The following is an 18214-nucleotide window of genomic DNA, read 5'->3' as shown; positions in this document are numbered from 1 at the left end:
TGGCATCTCTCACCATCTCTCCAGTATCCGTAAATGCAGGCGAGGCAACACCCTGCACGTCACAAGCTCCAGGATGTGGCTGTTGTCATCATATGTAATGATGTATTTTAATGCGTTTTATTTACTATTATTTTTGATGAAACGGGTTTACTACCTACCAGGCTGTCCGCAACGTCACGACACACCCCTACATGGTAAAGAGACAGCTGGGGACTCAGCTCCAGACTGATCCGCTTCTCGACCAATGGGAGCAGACTCTACTCCAGAGTGGAGCGCTGTGATTGGACGCCGAGGGGATTATATATATGTATAGATATGCCTGACTGTTAAACTGTGGGGGCGGGACTATGGAGAAGTGCAGCACGTCTATGTTGATACAGATCTAGTGTCTGCTTACGTTGCGCTTCGCATGGACTAATGTAAGTTATTTTTCACTTTCCTCTACCTTTGTGTGTGTTTAGCGTTGTGGGCGGTGATGTGACATTATAACAGCGGTGTAGTTTTGCTCTGCCTCGTTTCGTTTTTGCTGAGAAGTGCTTTCAGGCCGAGTGGCACACGCGCCTTTCAGGCCAGTGAAGTGTGCTGCTGTTAACGTCGCGTTAGCTGTTGTTATTGCTCTCTAGCGGGCTGCAATATTTTGACATGCGGCTGACACAAACAATGTAACCTACTCAATACTGGCGAACTGTCATTGAAGAGGGGCCATTTCACTTAATACATTACCACTGCTGGGAAGTGCTTTTACTCCAGTACTCTGCTGAAGTACACATTGTACTTATCGCAAGTATTTACATTTTCTGCTACTTTATACTTCTGCTCCACTAAATCTCAGAGGCAGATACTGTGCTGTTCACTCCACTGCTACATTTTGATAAGCTAGTTACTTCGGATTCAGATTAATAATAGAAAATATAATTAACAAATGACAGTAGTGGGATATTAAAGATTGAGATACAACTCCATTGATGCCACACAAGCTACCGGGCAGATCAAGTATAGGTCCATTAAGTAGTTAAAATAAGCCCCACCTTCAGCAGCTTCAACATTAAGGCGATTTAAACATTAATGCACCAAAAATTAATCCAATACTATGACATCTTATTCTGAAATGGACAGTTCTGCATTATTTTTTGTGTACTTTTAGTGTATTTTAATTGTGATAATTATGTACTATTACTTTAAATACACGAGTTTTACTTGTATTTTTGCGCTGTCTTTAGCTGACATGTTGTCATATTGATAGCACAGTAATATACACGGCGTGTTAACATTAAAGGACACACTGTAACTGCCGCCGTTTGTGTTAGCCACTGTCCGAGCCCCGTTAACGGTCTGTACCCGCGTGAGGAGAAAGGGGGTCGGCGAAACCCCTTTTAAATATGTGGCAATTGAACATGGCCGTGCGTGTTGGCGAATGTACAGTACTAGTAACATGATTTCACAGGTTAGGAGTAGAGTCACTATTCAATGCGATATGTTCACAAGCAAACGCCTCTATGACTCGCATGCTGGCTCTGCTTTTAGTCCCACATTTTCCCCTAACGAGACAACAAGAGGAGGAGGGCGGCAGGCGGCGTGAACAGTCGGAAAACTCAAAAGTTTAGTTAGCATCATGTGTGAGCTGTGTGCCGAATGTACCACACGTCCCGAAATCTCTCGCGGAAGGGCTAAAGTCCTGTTCCCAGACGTGTTTACCGCCGCGCGAGCGAGGCAGCTATTGAATTGCCAGATTTATTGAGTGACGTTTGGCGTAACACTGTGTCCATGCAAGAAATAACGGGACGTCATCAGGGCTCTAACGTTACCCAACCCCCAGCCCCCCCCTCCCTGACTGACCGTTAGATAGCCCTGCCTAATCACTCCTCCTTTCTTCTCTGTTGACAGTTTTGTTTTATACGGAGGAAAAAAGTTTTTTTCAGCGTGGGGAAATTGTTAAAAAGCTGCCTTCAACTCCACCGGCTCGGAAAATTTGGTGACCTGGCTCCAGCCTTTGGGTCCCCCCTCTGCTACTGCACAAAGTGAAGGTTGATATGCCACATCAGGTAAGAGAGCAGCTTGGGGTTTTTTTGACAGAAAAGCAGTAAAGACTCCGGTTAGCATGTAATGTTATGAGCTAGTCGCTACATATGAGCAAAAAAAAAAAAGGGGAAAATCCTGCAGCTTTTCCTCTTTGTTTCCTCGCTATAGCGCGTTTACGTTTGCTGAGGCCACATGGCATTTCACATTGCACATTCATTTCGCATTTCAGCACAACTTCTACGCTAGCCTTGTCCCGGTTATGTTTTGTGTGTGGTGTTATTGTTACAGGCGGGCGCTTCCCTCCACGTTCCACATGTGTATGCCTGTCTGCCTGCCTGCCTGCCTGCAGCAGTGCCAGTGCGCAAATCCAAAAAACGCCCGAGAGAAAAAATAAACCGAACTGGAGGTTATTCCACTGCATTAGATGAACATGTATCTCCGATGGCAGGCAGATGGATGTTGTTGTGTGGTTTTTGAAGTGTTCCTTCCTGGAGGTTGTCAGCTTCTGATGTGGAGGAGGCTGCTCCTGTTTGCAGGCGGGGAAGACAAAGGGACAGATCAGCATGGAGCTGAGTGGAGTAGCATGGAGCCGGATAGACTTCAGCCAGTTACTGCAGTTAGAGAAAATGTTGTTGTGTGACTCTCAGGAAACATGTTGACAAGTATTCTATATTGCATCCTCCATATATATGATCAGATAACAACAGTGTGCAACATCTTGTGTTGAGCAACACTGTTTTGTACACTGTTTGTACACTGTTTTAATGTAGACATGCAGGAATTTGTATGGATGTACCATCACTGATCCTAAATCATTTCAGTGGTCATCATTAAGTGTTCTCTGTGGTGTGAATTTTCAGCTTGTGTATTTCACTTTGAGGCTGACGTTTTAAACAAAACCACCAGCACTGCTTTAAGCAGGACTTGATAATTATTATAATTTAATTGAAAGACTAGCATTATCTTTAAGTGTGGGCATAATGGCTTTATAGCAGTGTTTCCACTTAGGCTGAGAGTGGTTCCCTTGGCTGAAGAGAAATGAAAATTGCATTTCAATCATACTTAAGAGAAATGTTTTGTCTGATATGTGTGGTTTCCTTTTTTCCACAATCTCTAGGATTTTCAATTTGGCCATTTTTTAGCATAGTAGTCTGTCTGTTTTGCTGAGCTTGAATTACAGGGACTGTTCCAGTTTTTGTTTCATGTAGCGTTGACTCTTGAATATGATGAAAGACAAGATATTTTATGTAAATTTGATACAGCGATAAGATCGGAAAATTAATATTTTGTTCCTGGAGCAACATGTGTTATTTCGCCACATTGTGGTTTTGTTCCTCTACCTGTATGTTTGCTCGTTTCCGCCTTGTGTTGGCACGTTTTTACTGGGTTGCTGCTTTGCTACATTGTGAGTAAACACCATGCTACACCCTGCGATTACATGATTCACTGACCACTTACCTCCCACTGCTGCTGGATCAAAACCTTGTATCTCTCAGAGCGCATGGTATCATATCCTCAGTAATATAGCCTTGTGTTTCTCAGTGTCACCCGCTCCATGATGCAAGAGCAGGAGGCATACATCACTCTCCAAGAAAACGTACGGTCTATCACAGGTTTATGAATCTGGAAAAAGGTGGGAGTTGAGGGGGTTTTGTCATGAAAGGGATAATCACTCTGTCACTTTGCTGTGTTGACTCCTTCTTCTAAAGGTTCCTCCCACCCACCCATTACCTCAGTGGGGCACAAAGGGTCTTTTTCTGTAATGAGGTGCTTAGTGGAGCACATTGTGCTCAGGAGGTTTGTACTCTGCTGAGTTACAGGCAGGTTGTAAAATGATAACAGATGCATGGGGGCCTCAAGGTGTAGCACACTATTTTGAAACATAGGCTAATTCCAGGGAATATGGAATGCATGTGTGCGTATGCGCGCGCACACACACACACGTACGTTCACACATTTTCACAAACACCTACAGGTCTGCACACTCACAAACTTTGTTGCTGTGAGTTAAATTTTTCCAGTGACTTTGTTAAGTTCATGGAGTTTGCAGTTTAAAGTCAGTGCTGTGAGTTTCTATTGACTTTTAAGGAGATCTCTAAAGGCGCGTCTCGTCACAACACAGGTGCAACAAGACTGTTAAGATTGATTCTGTCATTTTAAGTGTTGAAAGTGATCTTAAGAGCAGACGTTTAAAATAAATGCTGTCATGTGCAAACTCAGTCTTTGCCCTGATACGGATATGGGCAGTTTATAAAGTTTTAGTTTTATCAAAACCTGACTGAGTGAAAGAATGGGAGGATGTTTGTATAATTTCTGATAGGAGACTAGCAGGGCTGCAGCTCACAGTTATTTTCACTGTTGAATTGGTTGATTAGGCTATTTAATAACTTATTTCATGATTCATTTAGTTTGTAAATATAGCTTGTGTTATCCAACTGACAGCCCATAAAAGGACAAAATGAAGCACTTGAAACAACCTGAAAAATCAGAGTTCTCAACATTGTTGCAGACAATCATATACCAATCCAATATAACCATAAAGCAGTCCTACTCATTGATTTGCAACATTAAACACAATGGGTTAATATCTTGAGATATTAAAGAGAGTTACCATGATATAAACGTTACGGCATAATTTTTGACGGTAGACAAATTTAGTTTTTGCTTGTTGGCCCTTACTGCTACTCAGCTTCTTCTTTTAAGCATCACAGAATTTAAGAGAACCTCTCCAGGAGATATTAAGTATTGTGTTGACAGTTAGTTATAGATATAGGCTAGGTTTGGGCAGATGGATGATACTGTTGTCCGTTCATATGGGTGGGTGATATGGCCAAAATCTTCTATCTCAATATATGTAATTTGTTAATCATGGTAATGGTATATATCATGATACAGTAATTGTTCTGTGAATTCAATTAAGACATTGTTTAAAGTAACCACACCGTACTTAATCACATTTGATTATTTCTTTTTTATTTGAAACTTTTATATGAATAAAAACAACAGCCTTACATGGGACAACACTTAAGTTACAAACATAAGATTCAAAACAGTAGAACAAATTCTGAAAGAAGCTTTAAGGTTCCTTAGAATAATAATTTCAGGTGTTACAGGTGTCTGTATTTAATTTAACTCCTCCTCCCTTTTTGCTAAAATCACTTTACCTTGGGAGGTAGCTTGATTTACAGTATCACAAGATCGCGCGAGAATCACAATATCACACAAACATCCAGCCTTGATTTGCTGCATAACCTGCCCCGCGTAGCTCCCGTGGTAGAAATGTATCGCCTAATCTGTAGGGATGCACCGCTTTTTGCGTAAAACATCTGTATCAGCTGGAATTTGCCTTGTTAACTACCAGCAGTGTAATGGCAAATAAAATGACATTTACCGATGGCAGTGGATGATGTTTCTCTGTGTGTCCCTTCATCCCTGGGACTACTGAAGACGAGACAAACAGAGATCTTTTCTGGGATGCCTTCGGTACAAAATGACATGGCAAACTCACTTTAGCGGTGTCAGAGAACATGCTGTATTTTTTTACGTTCTGAGCAACAAGTCTGTGTTGAGGAGAGCTTGTTAACTTTAGCTGTTAGCAGCCAGTGGCTGGAACTAACTACCGATGGAGGTTGCATTGAGTGACAGTATGATACATTCAGGCTTTATTCAGTAAATAGAAGCATTTTGCAAGGGTAAATTTGACTTTTTTCATGATATTTACTAGTGTAATCTTGTTTAAATTTAGTTTTTGGTGAGAAAAGTTGATTAAATTTGATTGAAGGAGAAATTTGTTGATGTCTTCACAGCAATATAAAATAGATGTTAGAGATGTAATTATGATATATCATATATAGTAAAAAGACTTTTTTTTTTGTTAAAGATATTTTTTAGGGCATTTTGCCTTTATTGGACAGGACAGGTAAGTTTCAGCCATTGGCCAAATTGTTTTTTAAACATTGGTATTAGCCCAGAATTTTAGAATTGGTGCATACCTCCTAATCTCTACTGATGGCCACATTCTACTGTCATACCATCATATCGCAAAACCCTACCTGCCAGTGTTCAGCAACAGCTGATGATTGTTTGAGGGCAAATTGGTGTCACTCTGCAATTTATTTATATTTGGCAGGCTGTGATGTTGGTTTGGCTAGGCCTCGTCCCGAATCAACACTGTAGAAAGGGGTTTTCAAAGTTCAGACAAATATTTGGATATGATTCCAGTTTAATCTGCCCTGCTCACAGATTTAGATGATCCCCGGTCACAATCCCTTGTCACAGACAGAGGCTCAGGCTTAGCTGAAGGATGTTTTAAAACAATGTAGTGTGTAGGGATGGCCCTGATCCCAGTCTGAGTCCTTTTAATAATAATGAGTATGATACTGCTGCTCACTTAAATGTTGATAAAATATGTATCTGACACACTGAAAAAATAGCTACTAAATCTTATTTTTTCATAAGCAACTCGATCTAAATACTGAAGCTCTCAGTTCAAAACTATTAAATTTGTAAGCTCAATTTAAATTGATATGATGTGACTAAAATTTTAACTCTAGAAGGAGACTCTTGACATTGACTTGAAGCCATCCACTAGAGAGAGGATGTGTCACTAGGGCTGTGCCATACAATTACAGATAGAATTGAATAAGAGTGCCAGTAGCAGTAATCCTTCGATTGCATTTTTTGCTTTGGTCTCCATCTTTTATTGCAAGTGCTGATTACTGCGGTATTTCTGCCCCGCACTTGTGAGTTCTCATGTCATTCAAACAGCTCAATACTCTGTTGTCCTTTCTCCTGAATTTTCCCATTGTCTGTTAAACGACAGTGTTTGTGCTACCCAGTTTCTCTTCTGCGTATTTCAAACAAAACACTCACCTAGGAAAGAGACACCAGGTGTTTGTCAGTGGCAAAATGTGTACACTTTCACGAGCTGGTCTGAAGTTGAATCACTTTTGTGGAGAATGAATAAATGAATGAATAAGCAACAGAGGAGAAAAACAGACATCTGTCATTCACATGTTAATGGATTTACTCCTTTTTTATTATTGTGTTATTCCCCGGTCTCCTCCTCCCTCCTTAATGTTACCTTATGAGAGGTAATTGTGTAGCTATAACATAAATGTAGTAGAGGCTCTGGTGTTGTGGCTGGTGTGATTAGGTCTTGTTTGAAGGCCCTGAGGGGCTTGGCGAGATAAATGTCAATAGCAGCTCACCTCACAGTTTAAGGTCACAGTGGTGCATACAGAATTGCAAGGTCTCGGGGTTTGAAGTATGAATGACTCTGTGGTGGTGAACAATCCTGGGGATCATAGGGTTGGGGTTGCGTGTTGTGGTCGGGGGTAGCTTAGCACAACAGTAACACTGCTAGGGTCAGAGGTTCAATTCCCCCAAGGCAAAAATGTATTTGCTGTTGGAAATGTAAGGCTGTTTGGACTGAATCGTGTCTGCATCAACATACAATGGGTAAGATATGTGATAAACCTCCATTGTAGTAAAGCTTTGAACTGGAAAGCCCGATGCCCATTAACCAGTGAAAAACCAGTAATTTTTAAGAATTAAAAAAAAACCCAAAATGATTTGAATACAAGAGAACCTTTAGCATTGATTATTGAGCTCTTAGTACCGTATTTCCACTTCAAGGCGGTGAAGTTTTAATGTTTTGTGATGTTGGCTCTACTGACAGACAGGCGGCTAACTGTGTTTACATACTGAAATATAGTGCCCACCCTCCACTGATTAGCTAAAGTTAATCTTGGCCACTCTGCACACTGGTCGGTTGGGAGCCGGTTTGCAGCGATTTGGCTATTACTGCTGGTAGGGCCATCCTGCCAGCAGGACTAGCTGTGTTGACACTGCTTATGGTGCTAACAGTGATATTTTAGTTAACAATGTTTAAGGTTGTTTGCAGCTTGAGGGGGGGCTACCATGTTTCCACAGCAATGCTGTGGGGTCAGAATGCCGTTGTTAGTGGTAAGTGCAGAATAAGTGGCGCTGCCAACTCGTTCCCAACAGACGAGTGTGGTGTGCTGTGCAGTCAACTCAAAATTTGCAAAATAAACCTATAGACCAATATGCTTAATCAGACTAAATTTTCTTGGTGGTTAATCGATTGGTGATTAAAATCCCTACTTTGAACAGTATGTTTAAGATGCATCTAAATTCTAGGATTGCATTTCTTCACGCAAAGTGCCAAGGGATAGTTAAATATTAAAATACACTTACAGTATTTCTTATTTCTCACCTCCTTCCCAATCATCAATCCAGCTAAATCCATACAAACCTGAATTGGCTGTAAGTCTAAGAAATATTTGTCATGGTGACCAAGCTACCCTTTGAGGCACAGACCTGAGACAGCGCTTCATGTAGTGTTCATCCGCATTCATTTTACCTGTCAGGCTGACTTGAGATAACGCACAGGTCTGCTTTTCTTTAGCAGAGCCACACAGGGCTTAACGCGGCCGGAGAACAGCTTAAACGCTTAACAAGAGACTAAAATCACCGTCAGTCTGTCTTTGGAGAAGTAACCCGGACAGCAGATCTGGATTGAGGTGACAGTTACATATGCCAAACTCTAAAATAATACATTAAAGAGTAAAGACCTGATAAAAAACATATGTAATTGCCCTAGGTACTTCTTGACCTCTGTAAATACAGTGGAGATGCCTGGACATTTTTTTCATACAGCATAGGACTTTTTAGACAAAGCTGTTGTAAAGAATCAGGCCCCACATTGCCAGTTCCTCTAACACCCCTGATCTTGGACAATTTACACTCGTAGAGGCTCATTATTTGCTTCACGTTTTCCTGGTTTCATGGTAAGGAGGCTGGAATTTAAAGGAATGGATTTGGGCTATTTAAATTGGCAGAACCACAGGCCACCAGCCATGGATTCAGACTGTCGCTAATGTATTAGTTCTACCGCCCAACCCGTTTCTGAAACGTTCTGTAAAAGTCAGGAAAGTTTAGTTATGACTTTTGTCTCCCAGCGTGAGACGTGTAATGAGAAATTTGGCCACAGGTTGTCAAGAACAACCCGGTCAAAGCTTGATCATGCAGCTTGTGATTTATGATGGAATAACCATGGGAAAAAGATTTGAAATTTTACGCTAAGAAACTTTTCCCATGTCACACAAACACAGACCTTTAACAAGAAGTAATCAAAGTCCGCCCTTGTTTCCGAAAATCGCACAGCTCATTCATTGACTTTGATTTAGTTTAACTGGAATCAGACTACCAAACTCCACGCTAAAGATATTTCCTTAAACAGCCAAAAGTCTGTTGTAACCATCACTGCCTTCTGTGTTTCCATTGATTTAAACTGAGGCTTTTTAATTAGACTGATGTGAGAGTTAACTTGGACGTGTTTTACTGCCACGCTAAGAGCACGACTGGCTCATTAGTGCAGCCACTCATTAAACCTGGGAAAGAGAGTGTGTGTGTATGTGTGTGTATGTATGAAGTTGTCTCTCATGGACTTGCAGCAGTGCATGTATTTAAATGTCTCTGCTCTGACGGCTATCAAAGAAAAGAGTTAGAGACTGTCCTTAACACCAAGCCCTCAGTCCAGTGTGAGAGGCACAGCCTGTGTGATTTTTGAGTTGCACGAAGTCAACATTTTTGCATTTTGATTATGATTTAAATCTGCACTTACCAGTATTTTATGCTAATTATATGTCAAATGACTGTGTGTAACCGGAGTCTCTGGACTGGAGAATGTGGAGAGTGTTTTCATTGTTTTGGTTTTACGGCCCATAACCAATAAGGTTCTGGTTCTATTTTAGGCCCTGTTTATATAGATATTTTTAAATTTAAATTTTCCTGCTCTGTTAAAAAAATCTGTCCAGACGACCTTCATTTTACAAAATATCTGTGTGCACACTAGAACGCAAAGTGGTGCAGCAATACGAAGTTTAAGTGTGTAGTCATTACATCAAGCTGTATAATGCTAACACAAAGCAATGATGGGCTGAGGAGATGACGTCAAAAAATTTCAATTTTAGTGACCTAAAACTCCATTTGCATGTGGACAACAGGCCACAAAGGAAAATTTTAGTTTCAAAAATCTGTGTAGACAAGGCCCTAGGCTCATATATAGCTACTCCCTTTACATAAAAAAAACAAAAAAACGATGGTTTCGAACTGCCCTCCTGCTTCCATGCATCCTTTATGTTGGCAGAAACACAGCCAATAGATGGCAATAGAGGGCAGAGTCGAAAGTTTCATAAACAACAAACGAGGCGACAGTGAAGGAGGTCATAATTATGTAGCCTACCTGTAACAGAAGCAGCGTTGTCAACGGCAGTGGTGGGTGAGGCCATGAAATACATTGCGACGTGTGAACAGAGCTTTCTTTTCACTACATTACTACATTACATTCATTTCGTTCTGACATTTTTTAGATGTCTTTGTCGTCTCCTACGGTCATATCTCACTTAAGCCATGCTACACTGCCGCCACAATCTTCAGTGGTACAGCTCTGTTTAGTCCGTAAGCATAAGCTTTAAGAAAATGTGCACAAATACAGTAGAATGAAACACAGAGTACAGACAGAAGGCTCCATCCATGTCTGTATTTGTATCGAACGTTGAGCCTAAATGAGTCCCAAATGCTCAATGAGCCCTTAATGCTCTCATTGACTTAGTCTCCAGCAGTAGGCAGCTGTTTTCAGTGTAAAAGTTTTGATAAATCTACGTTACCTGCCCAGCATCACACGGCAGAGAAACAAGAGTGACTGTGTTTTAATTTGTCATGTGCTCGTGGTTCATGCTCTGTCTTCACATGCAGTGTTTTTATTTAACACACTTTTCCTAAAATTGTGAGACATATATCATTCACCCCTCCGCCCAGTCATAGTACAGTTCAACACACCTGCAGGGCAGCCGCCCCGCACAAAACTCCTGTAGCAGCTGACATGAGCATCATGTTTGTCCTGTAACACTTCCTGTTACGTGTTTGTTATCTGTGATGTGAAAACATCACGTTTCAACACATTCAGGAGTGAACATCCTGGTCATAGTCCAGTTATAGCTCACGACAGAGCGCGTGTCCTGTGTGACTGTCACTCACACTGGACAGCACATGAGGAGGTCGTTCCTTTGGTTCAACAGTAGTTTAGCCAACTCTGATGCATTCATGATTTTGTTAGTTCGAGGGATTTAGAGGTGCATATTTTCAAACTTTGGAGCAAGTCAGGCAAGCTCTTTCCCCTGCCTCGACAAATGGGAAGGAAATGATGTCATCTTCTGACCGTCATCATTTAATAATATTCTCCAGAAAGGGGGTGTTAACATTTCTGGATATTGCAGCGAATTGCAAGACTAAGAAGGAAACATAAAACACAAGCAAATGAGATTCAGCTTTCTGTCTTTTTGCTCACTCTGTCTGCATCTGTCTGTTGAGGCCCAGTGGAAGGGGCTCTCACTGAGCTGCTAACCCTTCTCAACCTTTTTTTCCCCCCTCCATTCCTCATTCTCTGTTTCCTGATGCTACTGTAGCTCAGGGAGGGAGAGACAAGCCCACAGAGAGAGATTGGTTGTAACTCAACAGGCCCCCCACAGAAGGCTCCACCCTTCTCATCCTGTTTGTGGGACAATTAGTCATCCTAAAGTGTTGTGGCTGACCGGACGGCCCACTGCATGCACACACGTGCTCTTAATGCAGTTCAAGTCAATACCCTTTGTTAATATTGGCATAAACATTTCAAGCCTCACTATCTTTCTCTGACTTCTTCTTCTTCCTGCCTGCATCTTTTGACACGTGTACACACACACACACACCATGGCTCCAGTGTAAATGCAGAACAGCAGGCTGAAGCTGACAGGACGAAGCATGTTCTAGCTTAGGGCTACAACACTTTCACTCTCGCTCTCTCCCTCTTTCCCACAACGCCAGTACTTGGACTTAAGACTTGAAATCAAGAAAATTATATTTGACATTTACTGATTGTGCAAATAGTGCTTTTTATCTGCTTTTAAAAACTTAAAATGGTCTCTAAAATGGGTAGAGATGTGACAAAAGGTTGGCAGTCTGGAGATCTGTTAACAGCATTTCATCTTATCCTGTTGGTTTATAGTTTCATCATGTACTGTAGACAAGTTAGCTTTGACAGCTTTATGTCTGGTTTTGGATTTATAATTTGTCTTAAAGTCAACTCTCTCTAGGATTACAAATGTCTTGGAAAGTCTTAAAATTGGCTTCCTGAAACCTGATTTCTTCCTCTGTGTCAATCTATTAAAGTGGGAAAAGGCTCGACTCAGTCTTTATGTCTTTGTTTGTGCTTTTGATTTAGCTCTCAGATACAAAACAATCATTCATAAATCACGGAGACTATCAGTCTGATATTCTGGAGTTTTCAGCATGTTGTTTGAATTTAAAGATGCATCGGATATTAATTACATGATATTCTTGATTGCTTGACGACAAATAAAATCATAGAAGTGGGATTTAAATTTTTACTCACTATATGCATTACACAACTCAAATAAAGTGCTGTAACAAGACTGATGTCAGATAATTGTTGTAACTTTAAAGCTACTTCAGGGAATTACATAGCAATATAAAGAGTTCAGGAAGTCCTAATGCATTAATTACATTTTGAGCCTTTCCCTCTTTCTCCCATCTTCATGATCTTTTGTCACTTTATAGAAATCCATTTGTACCTCAGTATTCCCAATTCTCTTTCCTTCACCTATTCTCATGTCTCTTCTCTCACTGTGTTCGTCTTGCATTTGTCCATTTAGTGTAGTACACAAACTCAAGCTATGCGTGTGTGGGCTGTATGATTATTAAAACAGAGTCCAACCTCCTGCTCCTCTTTTTGGTCAACATGTCATGCTGTCTTCCAGTCTGCTTTATCAGAGAGCACAGATACAGAATCTGAAAAATGCAGGAAAATAAGGCATGACTGATTTGATGGTCATGGTCAGATTCGTATCCTTGTTGATGAAGGTTTCGGAGCTTCATGGTGGTACATGGGGAGTATGCATATGTGCAGAATACAGTCTGTACATACTGTACACACTGGCATGTACAGTATGTACAGCAGTGTTAAATAAAGGCTGAGCTCTATAATCTGTCACGTGTTAATTTAAACCCACCGTCAAGGTGTTGTTAAAGTATGTAACACTGATTAGAATCTAAGTCAATAATATTGATGATACTGCCACTGTATGTCATGTTAAAACAATGACTATACATAATATGAAGTTTTTCGTGATATTAATGAGATATTGAAATTATTTTTTTGTTTCAACTTGACTGAAATATAACATTAAATTGTACCATTGCTTAGTGTTGTCGAAAGTATTGATTTATTAATAAAATATTCATTTTCCCAAGGCTGTAGCCATGGAACTCCCCCATACACACACACACACACACACATAAAAAAACTGAAAACTAATTTCCTATTATATTAAAATATTTATCAGAATTACAGCTATACAGTATACTATACAAATATGCAATAAATGAAAGCTTCTACTGTCTACATAAATAATACATGCAGTACTGCAGTAATGATTGACACTTTCAGATTACATTCTAGCTTTCCACTTTTTAATTCAGTTGACGAAACAGTACAGTGTTTAACATTGATTGCACATAGCCAACAGCAGTCGAGCAACAGCAATTTATTAGATTTATTTGATTATTATTACATTTAATAATGGTTATTTCAGATGGCGGTGTTAGGTTTCTTCTTGTAACATAGCAATTAATTTTCAAGATATTTTGGGGGACATTTTTAGCATATTTTGATATACACAAACCAATATATAAGAATTACTGCTTTGCATTTTCTGCAGTATCAGTACTATTGATACTACTTTCTAGGGCTGCAGGATATGCAAAAACAAGTCATATTGCAATGATTTTGACAGATACTGCGATCGCGATATGATTGATATATATCGATCTTTGTGGGAATTGTAATTTTCGCACTTCATTTTCACTGAAAACTATAAAATGACGAAAATGTGAATTTTGCCGGGGTCTGTACCAAACAAGCATGTTGCCTTACGTCTGGCCACGATCTGTAGGCCGGAGCCACAAATGCATCATTTGTAAAAGTATGTTGTGATATATTTTACGTTCAGTGAAAAATTACAGCTCATGCAATTGGAATTTTGCACTTGGCAATATTGTGATTTTGATAATATTTCAATCACTTGAGCAGCCAGACTTCTTTCCTGCTCTCTCTTCTCTCCAACAACCAGATGACACACACTGCTGCAACGCCCCCATAGCATCGCCTCCTCTTACTCATTCATATTGCTGTCTTTTCATCACTTGTCTCATTCACTCTGGTTGCATACAGGCTTTTGTGGCACAGCTTTGCTTTGTTTTACTCGCTCTTCATTGCCTTTTGAATGTGTGACAGCCTCAGAGGCTTTGAACATGTGCACTACCACAAGTAGAATATTGTTTTCATTAAAGTAAATAAATGTAAATTGATGGTAATATTTACTACAGTCATTCTGCTGTCCTCTGCTACTAAATATATGTAAGAAATAAATAAGAAACGTTGTTGATGTCATGTTATGGCCTTCTTATATTTCTTTTTATAAAAACTGTCAGTGGTGCGCCCATATTGTCAATTGGTATTGAAAATGGTAAGCAATATTGATATTTTTCAAGATATATTGAATTCTAGTGTTGTGACAACACCACTATGGATATTTATTTGATATAATCTGCAAATAGAATAAGACAATCTCAGACAAAGCTGAAAAACGGACATGCAGGAATGTTCATGTTATTTGCTGCTTCACCACAGGTGGTTTTATTTGCATACTTGTCCACAGTTAATACAGAAAGGCTTTAATGAAACACAGATTTTCCTGTTTTTTTGTTTTGGTTACTAAAATGGTCTTAAATCAAATTCCCGGTAACAGTAAAGTCCTAATTTGCCTTTAAACGTGTCTCTGTCTTGTTCGTCTCTCAGTCTGCCTCTGCCTCATTTCCTCTTGCTGTCGTTTGCCCTTCTTCCTCTCCTCCATCGCCAGCATTTTACGCTTGTTATTCTCTTTCTCTGTCCAACTCTCCCCCCTCCCCGTCCTTCTTTTTGCATACTGTGTTTTTTTTTTCCTTGTTATGGTTTTTCTGTGTTGCTTGAATGCATTCCCATTTTACTCCTGCTGTGTGCTGTATTATGTAGCGTTTAAGACTCTATTTGCTTTTGGCAGGAGCTGGAATCTGCTTGGGTCAGATTTGTTTTAGTGCTACACTGATCGTGGCTTGTAGTATATGCCCCAGAGAAGGAAAAACACTGCCGCACACACACACTCCTACGTAGTCTCCCGCTCTCTCCAACATATGCAAACTGCAAGCTCCCCTGGCCTTCTGACTGAATCGTTTGGGAAAATGACGCAACTTGAAGACCATAAAAGAGATTAAATAGGTCTAGGTGGTATATTATTTTGTGTGTGTGTGTCCACATGCTTCCTTTTCTTTAAACTAGACATGCACTTTTTCACCAACGAAGGTTTTTTTGAGACAACTACATATGCTGTCTATATTTCAACACAGTATTCTCTGAATATTTGCAGTAATAGAAAGAATTGTGCTTTTGGCCCACACAATGGAGAGAAATGAGAAGCCTGTCGGTAATATACTGAAAACTTAAGGTATCAATAGAGTCAGATACTTTTAACAGATCGTTTCCGGGTGTCGAGTTTTTTCTTGCTTTCTGATTTTTTACATGGTTTGTAGCCCTGCAGTTAACAATCATTTTCATTATCATTTTTTCCAAGGTTAACTGATTATTTAAGTCTATAAAATGTAAAAAATTGTGAAAAATGATTTCACAATTTCCCAGAGCCCCAAGTGACAACTTCAGTTTGTGTCTTTTGTCCAACCAACAGTCCAAAACCCAAAACCTATTTTTTTTATTATCATAAATGACAAAGAAAAGCAGCAAATTCTCACATTTAAGGAGCTGCAACCAGAAAATTGAAAAAATGACTAAAACTATCCAGTATTAAAATAGTTGATAATTCATTTTCTTTTGATCAGCTTATCAGTTAATTGACTAATCATTGCAGCTCCGACAGTCTGTGTGATTGTCTGATAGGTCTGCTCTGTAGCTGTCGTGGAGAGTGGCACTAGTTCATAGTCTAAGGAAATGACATGATGATAATCAAGTGCAACAATGCAGTGGATTACATTTTGATGAATTTCTACAGGAACCACAAGGAGACTGAAATAATTTTAATTTTACAGAGCAAGTGATTTGAAAAAAGTACTTTTTGTGCCTGTGTTTTTCAGACATCTTAATGTGGATATTTTCGTATTATTTCAAGCATAGTCTAAAATTCAGCTATTTGACCTTCTTTTTGTTTTATTCTTCATGGAATCCAAAGATCAGATATGTTCATTTCACTGGCTGTATAACGGCAAAAATAACCCTGCAATATGAAGAAGAATTGGCAAGATGTTTGAATAATACAAATATTAAATAAATCACTGGAATTGTTTGTCACTCTAAAACAAAGTTTGCTGACTGTGTGTCAGTTTTAATTTGGCATTAAACTGACCAATTGCTGAAATTGCTAACTTAAGCTAACAGCAGTAGCACTGATGACAGAACATAATACCACAATATGTAACAGTCACAAGTTGCCATGCAACCAGTAGCTTTCAACAAGTTGTCATCCTTAACCTGACAGATGCTTGTTTATTCGGGTGCCATTGACGCACTAGCCGAGTAATGTATCAAATGTTAACTGTTGAAAGTAAAATGAAGAAGAAAAAGAAAGCTCAGGCCACCAAAATTGATCTCGTAAACCGAAACTCATGCTGACCATCATCCTACAAAGTCTATGATATGCTCTCTTTGTAGACAAGCTGGTGTGTGTCCTTGGCAGTCTTGGGACACTGGCCACACCAAAAGGAAATAAACTGTCATCATTCTTGATTACTTATTACTTGCAGCTGAGACTGAGCACTGTCGTAAACACCGGTCCTCTGCTGGCCCACACAAACAAGATCAAAACAAAAACAAGAAAAAAAAGAAACCAGCTACCACAGAGAAATTAATCCTCATTAACCTGGCTTCCACCCCACAGGTAATGAACAAAGGTTTATGTTGTACCTGTGCCCAGGGGCCCAACAGGTAAAACCACAGGCACTGCTATCATTGAATCAACCCACACATCTTTGGCTAGAACAGTCACGTTACTGGTTTTCCTTTCAGGCCACAAAGTAATAATGTCTAGGAAACTTGACTGGGTGTCTAGACAGTTGTGTTAGTATGTGCTGTATTTTAAAGGGGCAATACGTGAAATTCATCATTTCTAGATTGAAGGAATTGAAAAATTGTTATGTGAAGAACTAGAGGTGTAATTTCATCTGGAGTATAGCATGACCTCACACACCCTCTCTCTGCATGCGTTGATCTCCAGCCCCTTGTTTACAAGCCGGTCCGGCTGCGCGTTCATGAACGTTCATATGAATCGCTGCCTCCTCCCTCCGCTGGGAGCCCTTGGCCCTCCCTCCCTATAAAAGGCTACAGCCAGTGAGCAATGGCAGATGGTACCTGTAATAAATGTAATATACTTGCTGAGATGGAGGCGAGGCTCAGTGACTAGAAGAGCTGGTAGAAGCGCTCCATAGCTGTAGGTTATTCCAGTAGCCGGTGGCAGCCGACTAACTGTGCATTCACACCAAAAGCGTCATGAGCGTCATAAGCGGCCAGCAGCCATTCATTTTCAATGTATGCTTGCTACGAAGGGCGTCTGGAGTGTCGGCAGCAGCGAGCAGCGCGATGCCAGCGACCGGAGCATCACTGTGAAGTTGAGAGAAGCTCAACTTTATGCAAATGAGCAGCGATGCCGCCGAAGCAGCAGCGAGCAGCAACCAATTGCAGACCGTGAATATTCTCAAGGTGGGACAGTGAAAGAAAGAAAGAAAGAGATCTTCTGCAGCGCAGCTTGAAAGGCCCGCCCCTTGGCAGCCTTCTGCAAGCCCTGCCAGAGCTGCCAGGCAGCGTGATGCCAGCGACCTGAGCGACCGCTTGCGCTCACAAAGCTTTTGTTGTGAATGCACAGTAACTCCGGGAGCTAACGCTAACTCTTCTCCATGACCCCGTGGAACGTTAGCGTGGCAGCCGACTAGTGCTAACTGCTAACACTCCCGGGAGCTAATGCTAATGTTCCTACTAGGGATGGGCAGCACAAGCAAAAACACTATTCGAAAATCA

The 18214-nt window shown here is 40.4% G+C and overlaps 1 protein-coding gene across 3 annotated transcripts in view; it reads left to right on the top strand.

Moving 5' to 3' along the window:
• The first annotated feature begins 319 nt into the window (after positions 1-319).
• The window catches only part of LOC117257793 (vitamin D3 receptor A), a 106371-nt gene continuing 88476 nt past the window's right edge, over positions 320-18214 (top strand). The window contains exons 1-2 of one of the 3 annotated variants that reach the window (XM_033628116.2): positions 320-419; positions 1885-2042. The gene's annotated coding sequence lies outside the window, so the exon portion shown is untranslated. The remainder of the gene's footprint in view (positions 420-1884; positions 2043-18214) is intronic. The other 2 variants (XM_078170229.1, XM_078170230.1) reach the window with 2 other exon arrangements.

Source organism: Epinephelus lanceolatus, chromosome 8 (genome assembly GCF_041903045.1).
Source record: "Epinephelus lanceolatus isolate andai-2023 chromosome 8, ASM4190304v1, whole genome shotgun sequence".
Classification (NCBI taxonomy): Eukaryota; Metazoa; Chordata; class Actinopteri; order Perciformes; family Serranidae; genus Epinephelus; species Epinephelus lanceolatus.
The sequence above is the reverse complement of the archived record's forward strand: the minus strand, read 5'-3'. Positions and strand labels throughout refer to the sequence as shown.